The sequence below is a fragment of the Idiotropiscis lumnitzeri genome, unplaced genomic scaffold, assembly GCF_059441095.1.
Source record: "Idiotropiscis lumnitzeri isolate Australia: NSW breed Sydney's pygmy pipehorse unplaced genomic scaffold, RoL_Ilum_1.0 HiC_scaffold_114, whole genome shotgun sequence".
NCBI classification, from domain to species: domain Eukaryota; kingdom Metazoa; phylum Chordata; class Actinopteri; order Syngnathiformes; family Syngnathidae; genus Idiotropiscis; species Idiotropiscis lumnitzeri.
This window is the reverse complement of record NW_028283652.1, coordinates 130,001-144,200: the sequence shown is the minus strand read 5'-3', so window position 1 is coordinate 144,200 and position 14,200 is coordinate 130,001. Positions and strand designations below refer to the sequence as shown.

Genomic DNA, 14,200 nt, shown 5'->3' with positions numbered 1-14,200 from the left:
GGATTTTGGTACAATCGAGAGAACATTATCGCTGGACATAGCGTTGCTCTCAAATTACTTTAAAAGATGGTACCTAAGAATGAACAGAACCAAGACAGTGGTAACAACATTCCATCTAACCAACCAGCAAGCTAATTACAAGCTAAGGGTGGAAATAGAGGGGGAAAACCTGCCGGTGGATTGTGAACCAAAATATCTAGGGGTAACTCTAGACAGAACTCTCACCTACAGGAAACACCTAGAAAATACAGCCCAGAAGCTGAAATCAAGAGTGGCACTAATCCGTAAACTTACGGGAACAGGTTGGGGTGCCAACCAAAACGTTCTACGGACGTCAGTCATGGCACTGTGCTACAGCGTGGCTGAATATTGCAGCCCAGTATGGGGCCGGTGTGCACATACATCCAAAGTTGATGTCCAGCTGAATGAAGCAATGAGACTGATATCGGGCGCCATACGTTCTACTCCTATAAACTGGCTTCCAACAATGTGCAACATTGAACCTCCAGCAGTAAGAAGAGAGCAGGCAACACAGATCATGCAACAAAATATATTGGCACTCCCGGAGGAGGCTCCCCTGTGTCGGGCCCTAGCACACAACCCAGGAGGGCACCGCCTGAGATCCAGAAGACCCTTCAGCCAAGAACGGGAATCAGAGCACACGTCAGCAGATAGGTGGCGCGACCTATGGAGAGGAAATGTACCTGTTGGAGGCGAGAGAATTGGAGACCCCACTGAGAAGCTCCCAGGCTACAATGGAACCAGCAGGAGAGAGTGGACATCCTACAACAGGATCCTTTGCAAACAAGGACGTACAGCCCAAAATTTGCAAAGATGGGGGACAGTGGCTACGCAAGCATGCCCCTGGTGTAACCATGAGTGTCAAAATATGGACCATCTGATTATAGACTGCCCTTATACATCGATAGAGGGAGGGTATGATACGGTATTCCAGTGTGGAGATGAATTCAAGGCATGGCTTTCAGGGATGAGACAGGAGGTGTGAAAACCACACGAAACTACTACATCCACCAATAACTTGGGGGGGCGTTCACTGCTATCCACCCATGGTCATGTGCCATTTATTTGACATTATTTAAATTAAATTGGAATAAATGGAAGAATAAAGTGGAACTAATAAAATAAGAACCAGTGAAGCTAAAAAAAATGAATGAAGCTTCTCCACACCTGCTAATTGCCACATTAACTATACTTCCCTTTATTGCATTCAGTAAACGCCATTTTTTAAAATTGATTCATTAACTTTTTATTTAGTAAACACTCACTGCACCAACCCAACCGGACTGCATCGGGTCATATGTCTGCTACACCTGTAGACTCCGAGGGTACCCTTTTGGTCTTAATGTGTGGCTCCGGAGCCACAGTCAAGTCTCCAGACACGCATTTGCAAATTGCCACACGCATTTGCGAGTCGTCCACGGCGAGACTGTAGCAACACCCAAAGGCAGGGGACGCTGAATGTTGGCAATTTGTGCTCTCAGCCTGTCAGGCGAATATGTGGAAATTTATAAAAAAGCAGCTCGCATACTTGCTTACATTTGTCAAAGTTTTTTTTATTTATTTATTTTTTGCGGTGCAAAAGCTTACAGCACCTGGTATTCCCAGGCGGTCTCCCATCAAAGTACTAACCAGGCCCGAGCCTGCTTAGCTTCCGAGATCGGACGAGATCGGGCGTTCTCAGGGTAGTATGGCCGTAAGGGGGAATTCCTTTCAAAATTTTGCATTTTATACATGTTGTCTTTATTGTGGCAAATACTTCAATCCAAAAATACGTAACAAGAATCTGAAACTATAACCACAGTCACAAATGTGTCACAACAATCTACAATGCATGATTGAAGTCACAGATATATGACAAATATCAGCAAATGTGTACAATGATTTGTTGGCACATACACATGGTTAAATGCGGACAAAAATCCGTGGATGGGCGACCTGTAAAAACGGGACCTTTTCTTACAGGTGACGTTTGCTACAGTCCTGCCGCGGACGACTCGCAAATGCGTGTGCTGATTTGCAAATGCGTGTCAGGAGACTTGTGTGTGGCTCCGTAGCTACACATTCGGACCACATGGGGGCACTAATATTATACCAGCCCCGTACCACCAATATATACACCAATAACTTGGGGGGGCGTTCACTGCTATCCACCCATGGTCATGTACCATTTATTTGACATTATTTAAATTAAATTGGAATAAATGGAAGAATAAAGTGGAACTAATAAAATAAGAACCAATGATATAACCAGTGAAGCTAAAAAAAATGAATGAAGCTTCTCCACACCTGCTAATTGCCACATTAACTATACTTCCCTTTATTGCATTCAGTAAACGCCATTTTTTAAAATTGATTCATTAACTTTTTATTTAGTAAACACTCACTGCACCAACCCAACCGGACTGCATCGGGTCATATGTCTGCTACACCTGTAGACTCCGAGGGTACCCTTTTGGTCTTAATGTGTGGCTCCGGAGCCACAGTCAAGTCTCCAGACACGCATTTGCAAATTGCCACACGCATTTGCGAGTCGTCCACGGCGAGACTGTAGCAACACCCAAAGGCAGGGGACGCTGAATGTTGGCAATTTGTGCTCTCAGCCTGTCAGGCGAATATGTGGAAATTTATAAAAAAGCAGATCGCATACTTGCTTACATTTGTCAAAGTTTTATTTATTTATTTATTTTTTGCGGTGCAAAAGCTAACAGCACCTGGTATTCCCAGGCGGTCTCCCATCCAAGTACTAACCAGGCCCGACCCTGCTTAGCTTCCGAGATCGGACGAGATCGGGCGTTCTCAGGGTAGTATGGCTGTAAGCGAGAATTCCTTTCAAAATTTTGCATTTTATACATGTTGTCTTTATTGTGGCAAATACTTCAATCCAAAAATACGTAACAAGAATCTGAAACTATAACCACAGTCACAAATGTGTCACAACAATCTACAATGCATGATTGAAGTCACAGATATATGACAAATATCAGCAAATGTGTACAATGATTTGTTGGCACATACACGTGGTTAAATGCGGACAAAAATCCGTAGATGGGCGACCTGTAAAAACGGGACCTTTTCTTACAGGTGACGTTTGCTACAGTCCTGCCGCGGACGACTCGCAAATGCGTGTGCTGATTTGCAAATGCGTGTCAGGAGACTTGTGTGTGGCTCCGTAGCTACACATTCGGACCACATGGGGGCACTAATATTATACCAGCCCCGTACCACCAATATATACACCAATAACTTGGGGGGGCGTTCACTGCTATCCACCCATGGTCATGTACCATTTATTTGACATTATTTAAATTAAATTGGAATAAATGGAAGAATAAAGTGGAACTAATAAAATAAGAACCAATGATATAACCAGTGAAGCTAAAAAAAATGAATGAAGCTTCTCCACACCTGCTAATTGCCACATTAACTATACTTCCCTTTATTGCATTCAGTAAACACCATTTTTTAAAATTGATTCATTAACTTTTTATTTAGTAAACACTCACTGCACCAACCCAACCGGACTGCATCGGGTCATCTGTCTGCTACACCTGTAGACTACGAGAGTCCCCTTTTGGTCTTAATGTGGAGCTCCGGAGCCACACTCAAGTCTCCAGACACGCATTTGCAAATTGCCACACGCATTTGCGAGTCGTCCACGGCGAGACTGTAGCAACACCCAAAGGCAGGGGACGCTGAATGTTGGCATTTTGTGCTCTCAGCCTGTCAGGCGAATATGTGGGAATTTATAAAAAAGCAGCTCGCATACTTGCTTACATTTGTCAAAAGTTTTTTTTATTTTTGCGGTGCAAAAGCTTACAGCACCTGGTATTCCCAGGCGGTCTCCCATCCAAGTACTAACCAGGCCCGACCCTGCTTAGCTTCCGAGATCGGACGAGATCGGGCGTTCTCAGGGTAGTATGGCCGTAAGGGAGAATTCCTTTCAAAATTTTGCATTTTATACATGTTGTCTTTATTGTGGCAAATACTTCAATCCAAAAATACGTAACAAGAATCTGAAACTATAACCACAGTCACAAATGTGTCACAACAATCTACAATGCATGATTGAAGTCACAGATATATGACAAATATCAGCAAATGTGTACAATGATTTGTTGGCACATACACGTGGTTAAATGCGGACAAAAATCCGTAGATGGGCGACCTGTAAAAACGGGACCTTTTCTTACAGGTGACGTTTGCTACAGTCCTGCCGCGGACGACTCGCAAATGCGTGTGCTGATTTGCAAATGCGTGTCAGGAGACTTGTGTGTGGCTCCGTAGCTACACATTCGGACCACATGGGGGCACTAATATTATACCAGCCCCGTACCACCAATATATACACCAATAACTTGGGGGGGCGTTCACTGCTATCCACCCATGGTCATGTACCATTTATTTGACATTATTTAAATTAAATTGGAATAAATGGAAGAATAAAGTGGAACTAATAAAATAAGAACCAATGATATAACCAGTGAAGCTAAAAAAAATGAATGAAGCTTCTCCACACCTGCTAATTGCCACATTAACTATACTTCCCTTTATTGCATTCAGTAAACACCATTTTTTAAAATTGATTCATTAACTTTTTATTTAGTAAACACTCACTGCACCAACCCAACCGGACTGCATCGGGTCATCTGTCTGCTACACCTGTAGACTACGAGAGTCCCCTTTTGGTCTTAATGTGGAGCTCCGGAGCCACACTCAAGTCTCCAGACACGCATTTGCAAATTGCCACACGCATTTGCGAGTCGTCCACGGCGAGACTGTAGCAACACCCAAAGGCAGGGGACGCTGAATGTTGGCATTTTGTGCTCTCAGCCTGTCAGGCGAATATGTGGGAATTTCTAAAAAAGCAGCTCGCATACTTGCTTACATTTGTCAAAAGTTTTTTTTATTTTTGCGGTGCAAAAGCTTACAGCACCTGGTATTCCCAGGCGGTCTCCCATCCAAGTACTAACCAGGCCCGACCCTGCTTAGCTTCCGAGATCGGACGAGATCGGGCGTTCTCAGGGTAGTATGGCCGTAAGGGAGAATTCCTTTCAAAATTTTGCATTTTATACATGTTGTCTTTATTGTGGCAAATACTTCAATCCAAAAATACGTAACAAGAATCTGAAACTATAACCACAGTCACAAATGTGTCACAACAATCTACAATGCATGATTGAAGTCACAGATATATGACAAATATCAGCAAATGTGTACAATGATTTGTTGGCACATACACATGGTTAAATGCGGACAAAAATCCGTAGATGGGCGACCTGTAAAAACGGGACCTTTTCTTACAGGTGACGTTTGCTACAGTCCTGCCGCGGACGACTCGCAAATGCGTGTGCTGATTTGCAAATGCGTGTCAGGAGACTTGTGTGTGGCTCCGTAGCTACACATTCGGACCACATGGGGGCACTAATATTATACCAGCCCCGTACCACCAATATATACACCAATAACTTGGGGGGGCGTTCACTGCTATCCACCCATGGTCATGTACCATTTATTTGACATTATTTAAATTAAATTGGAATAAATGGAAGAATAAAGTGGAACTAATAAAATAAGAACCAATGATATAACCAGTGAAGCTAAAAAAAATGAATGAAGCTTCTCCACACCTGCTAATTGCCACATTAACTATACTTCCCTTTATTGCATTCAGTAAACACCATTTTTTAAAATTGATTCATTAACTTTTTATTTAGTAAACACTCACTGCACCAACCCAACCGGACTGCATCGGGTCATCTGTCTGCTACACCTGTAGACTACGAGAGTCCCCTTTTGGTCTTAATGTGGAGCTCCGGAGCCACACTCAAGTCTCCAGACACGCATTTGCAAATTGCCACACGCATTTGCGAGTCGTCCACGGCGAGACTGTAGCAACACCCAAAGGCAGGGGATGCTGAATGTTGGCATTTTGTGCTCTCAGCCTGTCAGGCGAATATGTGGGAATTTATAAAAAAGCAGCTCGCATACTTGCTTACATTTGTCAAAAGTTTTTTTTATTTTTGCGGTGCAAAAGCTTACAGCACCTGGTATTCCCAGGCGGTCTCCCATCCAAGTACTAACCAGGCCCGACCCTGCTTAGCTTCCGAGATCGGACGAGATCGGGCGTTCTCAGGGTAGTATGGCCGTAAGGGAGAATTCCTTTCAAAATTTTGCATTTTATACATGTTGTCTTTATTGTGGCAAATACTTCAATCCAAAAATACGTAACAAGAATCTGAAACTATAACCACAGTCACAAATGTGTCACAACAATCTACAATGCATGATTGAAGTCACAGATATATGACAAATATCAGCAAATGTGTACAATGATTTGTTGGCACATACACGTGGTTAAATGCGGACAAAAATCCGTAGATGGGCGACCTGTAAAAACGGGACCTTTTCTTACAGGTGACGTTTGCTACAGTCCTGCCGCGGACGACTCGCAAATGCGTGTGCTGATTTGCAAATGCGTGTCAGGAGACTTGTGTGTGGCTCCGTAGCTACACATTCGGACCACATGGGGGCACTAATATTATACCAGCCCCGTACCACCAATATATACACCAATAACTTGGGGGGGCGTTCACTGCTATCCACCCATGGTCATGTACCATTTATTTGACATTATTTAAATTAAATTGGAATAAATGGAAGAATAAAGTGGAACTAATAAAATAAGAACCAATGATATAACCAGTGAAGCTAAAAAAAATGAATGAAGCTTCTCCACACCTGCTAATTGCCACATTAACTATACTTCCCTTTATTGCATTCAGTAAACACCATTTTTTAAAATTGATTCATTAACTTTTTATTTAGTAAACACTCACTGCACCAACCCAACCGGACTGCATCGGGTCATCTGTCTGCTACACCTGTAGACTACGAGAGTCCCCTTTTGGTCTTAATGTGGAGCTCCGGAGCCACACTCAAGTCTCCAGACACGCATTTGCAAATTGCCACACGCATTTGCGAGTCGTCCACGGCGAGACTGTAGCAACACCCAAAGGCAGGGGACGCTGAATGTTGGCATTTTGTGCTCTCAGCCTGTTAGGCGAATATGTGGAAATTTATAAAAAAGCAGCTCGCATACTTGCTTACATTTGTCAAAAGTTTTTTTTATTTTTGCGGTGCAAAAGCTTACAGCACCTGGTATTCCCAGGCGGTCTCCCATCCAAGTACTAACCAGGCCCGACCGACCCTGCTTAGCTTCCGAGATCAGACAAGATCGGGCGTTCTCAGGGTAGTATGGCTGTAAGCGAGAATGCCTTTCAAAATTTTGCATTTTATACATGTTGTCTTTATTGTGGCAAATACTTCAATCCAAAAATACGTAACAAGAATCTGAAACTATAACCACAGTCACAAATGTGTCACAACAATCTACAATGCATGATTGAAGTCACAGATATATGACAAATATCAGCAAATGTGTACAATGATTTGTTGGCACATACACATGGTTAAATGCGGACAAAAATCCGTAGATGGGCGACCTGTAAAAACGGGACCTTTTCTTACAGGTGACGTTTGCTACAGTCCTGCCGCGGACGACTCGCAAATGCGTGTGCTGATTTGCAAATGCGTGTCAGGAGACTTGTGTGTGGCTCCGTAGCTACACATTCGGACCACATGGGGGCACTAATATTATACCAGCCCCGTACCACCAATATATACACCAATAACTTGGGGGGGCGTTCACTGCTATCCACCCATGGTCATGTACCATTTATTTGACATTATTTAAATTAAATTGGAATAAATGGAAGAATAAAGTGGAACTAATAAAATAAGAACCAATGATATAACCAGTGAAGCTAAAAAAAATGAATGAAGATTCTCCACACCTGCTAATTGCCACATTAACTATACTTCCCTTTATTGCATTCAGTAAACACCATTTTTTAAAATTGATTCATTAACTTTTTATTTAGTAAACACTCACTGCACCAACCCAACCGGACTGCATCGGGTCATCTGTCTGCTACACCTGTAGACTACGAGAGTCCCCTTTTGGTCTTAATGTGGAGCTCCGGAGCCACACTCAAGTCTCCAGACACGCATTTGCAAATTGCCACACGCATTTGCGAGTCGTCCACGGCGAGACTGTAGCAACACCCAAAGGCAGGGGACGCTGAATGTTGGCATTTTGTGCTCTCAGCCTGTCAGGCGAATATGTGGAAATTTATAAAAAAGCAGCTCGCATACTTGCTTACATTTGTCAAAAGTTTTTTTTATTTTTGCGGTGCAAAAGCTTACAGCACCTGGTATTCCCAGGCGGTCTCCCATCCAAGTACTAACCAGGCCCGACCCTGCTTAGCTTCCGAGATCGGACGAGATCGGGCGTTCTCAGGGTAGTATGGCCGTAAGCGAGAATTCCTTTCAAAATTTTGCATTTTATACATGTTGTCTTTATTGTGGCAAATACTTCAATCCAAAAACACGTAACAAGAATCTGAAACTATAACCACAGTCACAAATGTGTCACAACAATCTACAATGCATGATTGAAGTCACAGATATATGACAAATATCAGCAAATGTGTACAATGATTTGTTGGCACATACACATGGTTAAATGCGGACAAAAATCCGTAGATGGGCGACCTGTAAAAACGGGACCTTTTCTTACAGGTGACGTTTGCTACAGTCCTGCCGCGGACGACTCGCAAATGCGTGTGCTGATTTGCAAATGCGTGTCAGGAGACTTGTGTGTGGCTCCGTAGCTACACATTCGGACCACATGGGGGCACTAATATTATACCAGCCCCGTACCACCAATATATACACCAATAACTTGGGGGGGCGTTCACTGCTATCCACCCATGGTCATGTACCATTTATTTGACATTATTTAAATTAAATTGGAATAAATGGAAGAATAAAGTGGAACTAATAAAATAAGAACCAATGATATAACCAGTGAAGCTAAAAAAAATGAATGAAGCTTCTCCACACCTGCTAATTGCCACATTAACTATACTTCCCTTTATTGCATTCAGTAAACACCATTTTTTTAAATTGATTCATTAACTTTTTATTTAGTAAACACTCACTGCACCAACCCAACCGGACTGCATCGGGTCATCTGTCTGCTACACCTGTAGACTACGAGAGTCCCCTTTTGGTCTTAATGTGGAGCTCCGGAGCCACACTCAAGTCTCCAGACACGCATTTGCAAATTGCCACACGCATTTGCGAGTCGTCCACGGCGAGACTGTAGCAACACCCAAAGGCAGGGGACGCTGAATGTTGGCATTTTGTGCTCTCAGCCTGTCAGGCGAATATGTGGGAATTTATAAAAAAGCAGCTCGCATACTTGCTTACATTTGTCAAAAGTTTTTTTTATTTTTGCGGTGCAAAAGCTTACAGCACCTGGTATTCCCAGGCGGTCTCCCATCCAAGTACTAACCAGGCCCGACCCTGCTTAGCTTCCGAGATCGGACGAGATCGGGCGTTCTCAGGGTAGTATGGCCGTAAGGGAGAATTCCTTTCAAAATTTTGCATTTTATACATGTTGTCTTTATTGTGGCAAATACTTCAATCCAAAAATACGTAACAAGAATCTGAAACTATAACCACAGTCACAAATGTGTCACAACAATCTACAATGCATGATTGAAGTCACAGATATATGACAAATATCAGCAAATGTGTACAATGATTTGTTGGCACATACACGTGGTTAAATGCGGACAAAAATCCGTAGATGGGCGACCTGTAAAAACGGGACCTTTTCTTACAGGTGACGTTTGCTACAGTCCTGCCGCGGACGACTCGCAAATGCGTGTGCTGATTTGCAAATGCGTGTCAGGAGACTTGTGTGTGGCTCCGTAGCTACACATTCGGACCACATGGGGGCACTAATATTATACCAGCCCCGTACCACCAATATATACACCAATAACTTGGGGGGGCGTTCACTGCTATCCACCCATGGTCATGTACCATTTATTTGACATTATTTAAATTAAATTGGAATAAATGGAAGAATAAAGTGGAACTAATAAAATAAGAACCAATGATATAACCAGTGAAGCTAAAAAAAATGAATGAAGCTTCTCCACACCTGCTAATTGCCACATTAACTATACTTCCCTTTATTGCATTCAGTAAACACCATTTTTTAAAATTGATTCATTAACTTTTTATTTAGTAAACACTCACTGCACCAACCCAACCGGACTGCATCGGGTCATCTGTCTGCTACACCTGTAGACTACGAGAGTCCCCTTTTGGTCTTAATGTGGAGCTCCGGAGCCACACTCAAGTCTCCAGACACGCATTTGCAAATTGCCACACGCATTTGCGAGTCGTCCACGGCGAGACTGTAGCAACACCCAAAGGCAGGGGACGCTGAATGTTGGCATTTTGTGCTCTCAGCCTGTCAGGCGAATATGTGGGAATTTATAAAAAAGCAGCTCGCATACTTGCTTACATTTGTCAAAAGTTTTTTTTATTTTTGCGGTGCAAAAGCTTACAGCACCTGGTATTCCCAGGCGGTCTCCCATCCAAGTACTAACCAGGCCCGACCCTGCTTAGCTTCCGAGATCGGACGAGATCGGGCGTTCTCAGGGTAGTATGGCCGTAAGGGAGAATTCCTTTCAAAATTTTGCATTTTATACATGTTGTCTTTATTGTGGCAAATACTTCAATCCAAAAATACGTAACAAGAATCTGAAACTATAACCACAGTCACAAATGTGTCACAACAATCTACAATGCATGATTGAAGTCACAGATATATGACAAATATCAGCAAATGTGTACAATGATTTGTTGGCACATACACGTGGTTAAATGCGGACAAAAATCCGTAGATGGGCGACCTGTAAAAACGGGACCTTTTCTTACAGGTGACGTTTGCTACAGTCCTGCCGCGGACGACTCGCAAATGCGTGTGCTGATTTGCAAATGCGTGTCAGGAGACTTGTGTGTGGCTCCGTAGCTACACATTCGGACCACATGGGGGCACTAATATTATACCAGCCCCGTACCACCAATATATACACCAATAACTTGGGGGGGCGTTCACTGCTATCCACCCATGGTCATGTACCATTTATTTGACATTATTTAAATTAAATTGGAATAAATGGAAGAATAAAGTGGAACTAATAAAATAAGAACCAATGATATAACCAGTGAAGCTAAAAAAAATGAATGAAGCTTCTCCACACCTGCTAATTGCCACATTAACTATACTTCCCTTTATTGCATTCAGTAAACACCATTTTTTAAAATTGATTCATTAACTTTTTATTTAGTAAACACTCACTGCACCAACCCAACCGGACTGCATCGGGTCATCTGTCTGCTACACCTGTAGACTACGAGAGTCCCCTTTTGGTCTTAATGTGGAGCTCCGGAGCCACACTCAAGTCTCCAGACACGCATTTGCAAATTGCCACACGCATTTGCGAGTCGTCCACGGCGAGACTGTAGCAACACCCAAAGGCAGGGGACGCTGAATGTTGGCATTTTGTGCTCTCAGCCTGTCAGGCGAATATGTGGGAATTTCTAAAAAAGCAGCTCGCATACTTGCTTACATTTGTCAAAAGTTTTTTTTATTTTTGCGGTGCAAAAGCTTACAGCACCTGGTATTCCCAGGCGGTCTCCCATCCAAGTACTAACCAGGCCCGACCCTGCTTAGCTTCCGAGATCGGACGAGATCGGGCGTTCTCAGGGTAGTATGGCCGTAAGGGAGAATTCCTTTCAAAATTTTGCATTTTATACATGTTGTCTTTATTGTGGCAAATACTTCAATCCAAAAATACGTAACAAGAATCTGAAACTATAACCACAGTCACAAATGTGTCACAACAATCTACAATGCATGATTGAAGTCACAGATATATGACAAATATCAGCAAATGTGTACAATGATTTGTTGGCACATACACATGGTTAAATGCGGACAAAAATCCGTAGATGGGCGACCTGTAAAAACGGGACCTTTTCTTACAGGTGACGTTTGCTACAGTCCTGCCGCGGACGACTCGCAAATGCGTGTGCTGATTTGCAAATGCGTGTCAGGAGACTTGTGTGTGGCTCCGTAGCTACACATTCGGACCACATGGGGGCACTAATATTATACCAGCCCCGTACCACCAATATATACACCAATAACTTGGGGGGGCGTTCACTGCTATCCACCCATGGTCATGTACCATTTATTTGACATTATTTAAATTAAATTGGAATAAATGGAAGAATAAAGTGGAACTAATAAAATAAGAACCAATGATATAACCAGTGAAGCTAAAAAAAATGAATGAAGCTTCTCCACACCTGCTAATTGCCACATTAACTATACTTCCCTTTATTGCATTCAGTAAACACCATTTTTTAAAATTGATTCATTAACTTTTTATTTAGTAAACACTCACTGCACCAACCCAACCGGACTGCATCGGGTCATCTGTCTGCTACACCTGTAGACTACGAGAGTCCCCTTTTGGTCTTAATGTGGAGCTCCGGAGCCACACTCAAGTCTCCAGACACGCATTTGCAAATTGCCACACGCATTTGCGAGTCGTCCACGGCGAGACTGTAGCAACACCCAAAGGCAGGGGACGCTGAATGTTGGCATTTTGTGCTCTCAGCCTGTCAGGCGAATATGTGGGAATTTATAAAAAAGCAGCTCGCATACTTGCTTACATTTGTCAAAAGTTTTTTTTATTTTTGCGGTGCAAAAGCTTACAGCACCTGGTATTCCCAGGCGGTCTCCCATCCAAGTACTAACCAGGCCCGACCCTGCTTAGCTTCCGAGATCGGACGAGATCGGGCGTTCTCAGGGTAGTATGGCCGTAAGGGAGAATTCCTTTCAAAATTTTGCATTTTATACATGTTGTCTTTATTGTGGCAAATACTTCAATCCAAAAATACGTAACAAGAATCTGAAACTATAACCACAGTCACAAATGTGTCACAACAATCTACAATGCATGATTGAAGTCACAGATATATGACAAATATCAGCAAATGTGTACAATGATTTGTTGGCACATACACGTGGTTAAATGCGGACAAAAATCCGTAGATGGGCGACCTGTAAAAACGGGACCTTTTCTTACAGGTGACGTTTGCTACAGTCCTGCCGCGGACGACTCGCAAATGCGTGTGCTGATTTGCAAATGCGTGTCAGGAGACTTGTGTGTGGCTCCGTAGCTACACATTCGGACCACATGGGGGCACTAATATTATACCAGCCCCGTACCACCAATATATACACCAATAACTTGGGGGGGCGTTCACTGCTATCCACCCATGGTCATGTACCATTTATTTGACATTATTTAAATTAAATTGGAATAAATGGAAGAATAAAGTGGAACTAATAAAATAAGAACCAATGATATAACCAGTGAAGCTAAAAAAAATGAATGAAGCTTCTCCACACCTGCTAATTGCCACATTAACTATACTTCCCTTTATTGCATTCAGTAAACACCATTTTTTAAAATTGATTCATTAACTTTTTATTTAGTAAACACTCACTGCACCAACCCAACCGGACTGCATCGGGTCATCTGTCTGCTACACCTGTAGACTACGAGAGTCCCCTTTTGGTCTTAATGTGGAGCTCCGGAGCCACACTCAAGTCTCCAGACACGCATTTGCAAATTGCCACACGCATTTGCGAGTCGTCCACGGCGAGACTGTAGCAACACCCAAAGGCAGGGGACGCTGAATGTTGGCATTTTGTGCTCTCAGCCTGTTAGGCGAATATGTGGAAATTTATAAAAAAGCAGCTCGCATACTTGCTTACATTTGTCAAAAGTTTTTTTTATTTTTGCGGTGCAAAAGCTTACAGCACCTGGTATTCCCAGGCGGTCTCCCATCCAAGTACTAACCAGGCCCGACCGACCCTGCTTAGCTTCCGAGATCAGACAAGATCGGGCGTTCTCAGGGTAGTATGGCTGTAAGCGAGAATGCCTTTCAAAATTTTGCATTTTATACATGTTGTCTTTATTGTGGCAAATACTTCAATCCAAAAATACGTAACAAGAATCTGAAACTATAACCACAGTCACAAATGTGTCACAACAATCTACAATGCATGATTGAAGTCACAGATATATGACAAATATCAGCAAATGTGTACAATGATTTGTTGGCACATACACATGGTTAAATGCGGACAAAAATCCGTAGATGGGCGACCTGTAAA

General features: G+C 42.9%; 10 non-coding genes and 2 pseudogenes across 10 annotated transcripts; all 12 read right to left on the bottom strand.

Annotated features, from left to right (window-relative positions):
• Positions 1-1,601: 1,601 nt before the first annotated feature.
• Positions 1,602-1,720, bottom strand: LOC148315245 (5S ribosomal RNA). Its single transcript, XR_015841209.1, has one exon. It is a non-coding gene; the product is annotated as a 5S ribosomal RNA (ribosomal RNA).
• A 1,000-nt stretch (positions 1,721-2,720) lies between these two features.
• LOC148315244 (5S ribosomal RNA) lies at positions 2,721-2,839 on the bottom strand. Its single transcript, XR_015841131.1, has one exon. It is a non-coding gene; the product is annotated as a 5S ribosomal RNA (ribosomal RNA).
• A 992-nt stretch (positions 2,840-3,831) lies between these two features.
• Positions 3,832-3,950, bottom strand: LOC148315243 (5S ribosomal RNA). Its single transcript, XR_015841129.1, has one exon. It is a non-coding gene; the product is annotated as a 5S ribosomal RNA (ribosomal RNA).
• Positions 3,951-4,942: 992 nt separating this feature from the next.
• Positions 4,943-5,061, bottom strand: LOC148315242 (5S ribosomal RNA). The gene has a single exon (XR_015841128.1). It is a non-coding gene; the product is annotated as a 5S ribosomal RNA (ribosomal RNA).
• A 992-nt stretch (positions 5,062-6,053) lies between these two features.
• LOC148315241 (5S ribosomal RNA) lies at positions 6,054-6,172 on the bottom strand. The gene has a single exon (XR_015841126.1). It is a non-coding gene; the product is annotated as a 5S ribosomal RNA (ribosomal RNA).
• A 992-nt stretch (positions 6,173-7,164) lies between these two features.
• Positions 7,165-7,287, bottom strand: LOC148315240 (5S ribosomal RNA; annotated as a pseudogene).
• Positions 7,288-8,279: 992 nt separating this feature from the next.
• Positions 8,280-8,398, bottom strand: LOC148315239 (5S ribosomal RNA). The gene has a single exon (XR_015840910.1). It is a non-coding gene; the product is annotated as a 5S ribosomal RNA (ribosomal RNA).
• Positions 8,399-9,390: 992 nt separating this feature from the next.
• LOC148315238 (5S ribosomal RNA) lies at positions 9,391-9,509 on the bottom strand. The gene has a single exon (XR_015841125.1). It is a non-coding gene; the product is annotated as a 5S ribosomal RNA (ribosomal RNA).
• A 992-nt stretch (positions 9,510-10,501) lies between these two features.
• Positions 10,502-10,620, bottom strand: LOC148315237 (5S ribosomal RNA). The gene has a single exon (XR_015841124.1). It is a non-coding gene; the product is annotated as a 5S ribosomal RNA (ribosomal RNA).
• Positions 10,621-11,612: 992 nt separating this feature from the next.
• Positions 11,613-11,731, bottom strand: LOC148315236 (5S ribosomal RNA). Its single transcript, XR_015841123.1, has one exon. It is a non-coding gene; the product is annotated as a 5S ribosomal RNA (ribosomal RNA).
• A 992-nt stretch (positions 11,732-12,723) lies between these two features.
• LOC148315235 (5S ribosomal RNA) lies at positions 12,724-12,842 on the bottom strand. Its single transcript, XR_015841122.1, has one exon. It is a non-coding gene; the product is annotated as a 5S ribosomal RNA (ribosomal RNA).
• Positions 12,843-13,834: 992 nt separating this feature from the next.
• LOC148315234 (5S ribosomal RNA) lies at positions 13,835-13,957 on the bottom strand (annotated as a pseudogene).
• Positions 13,958-14,200: the final 243 nt, after the last annotated feature.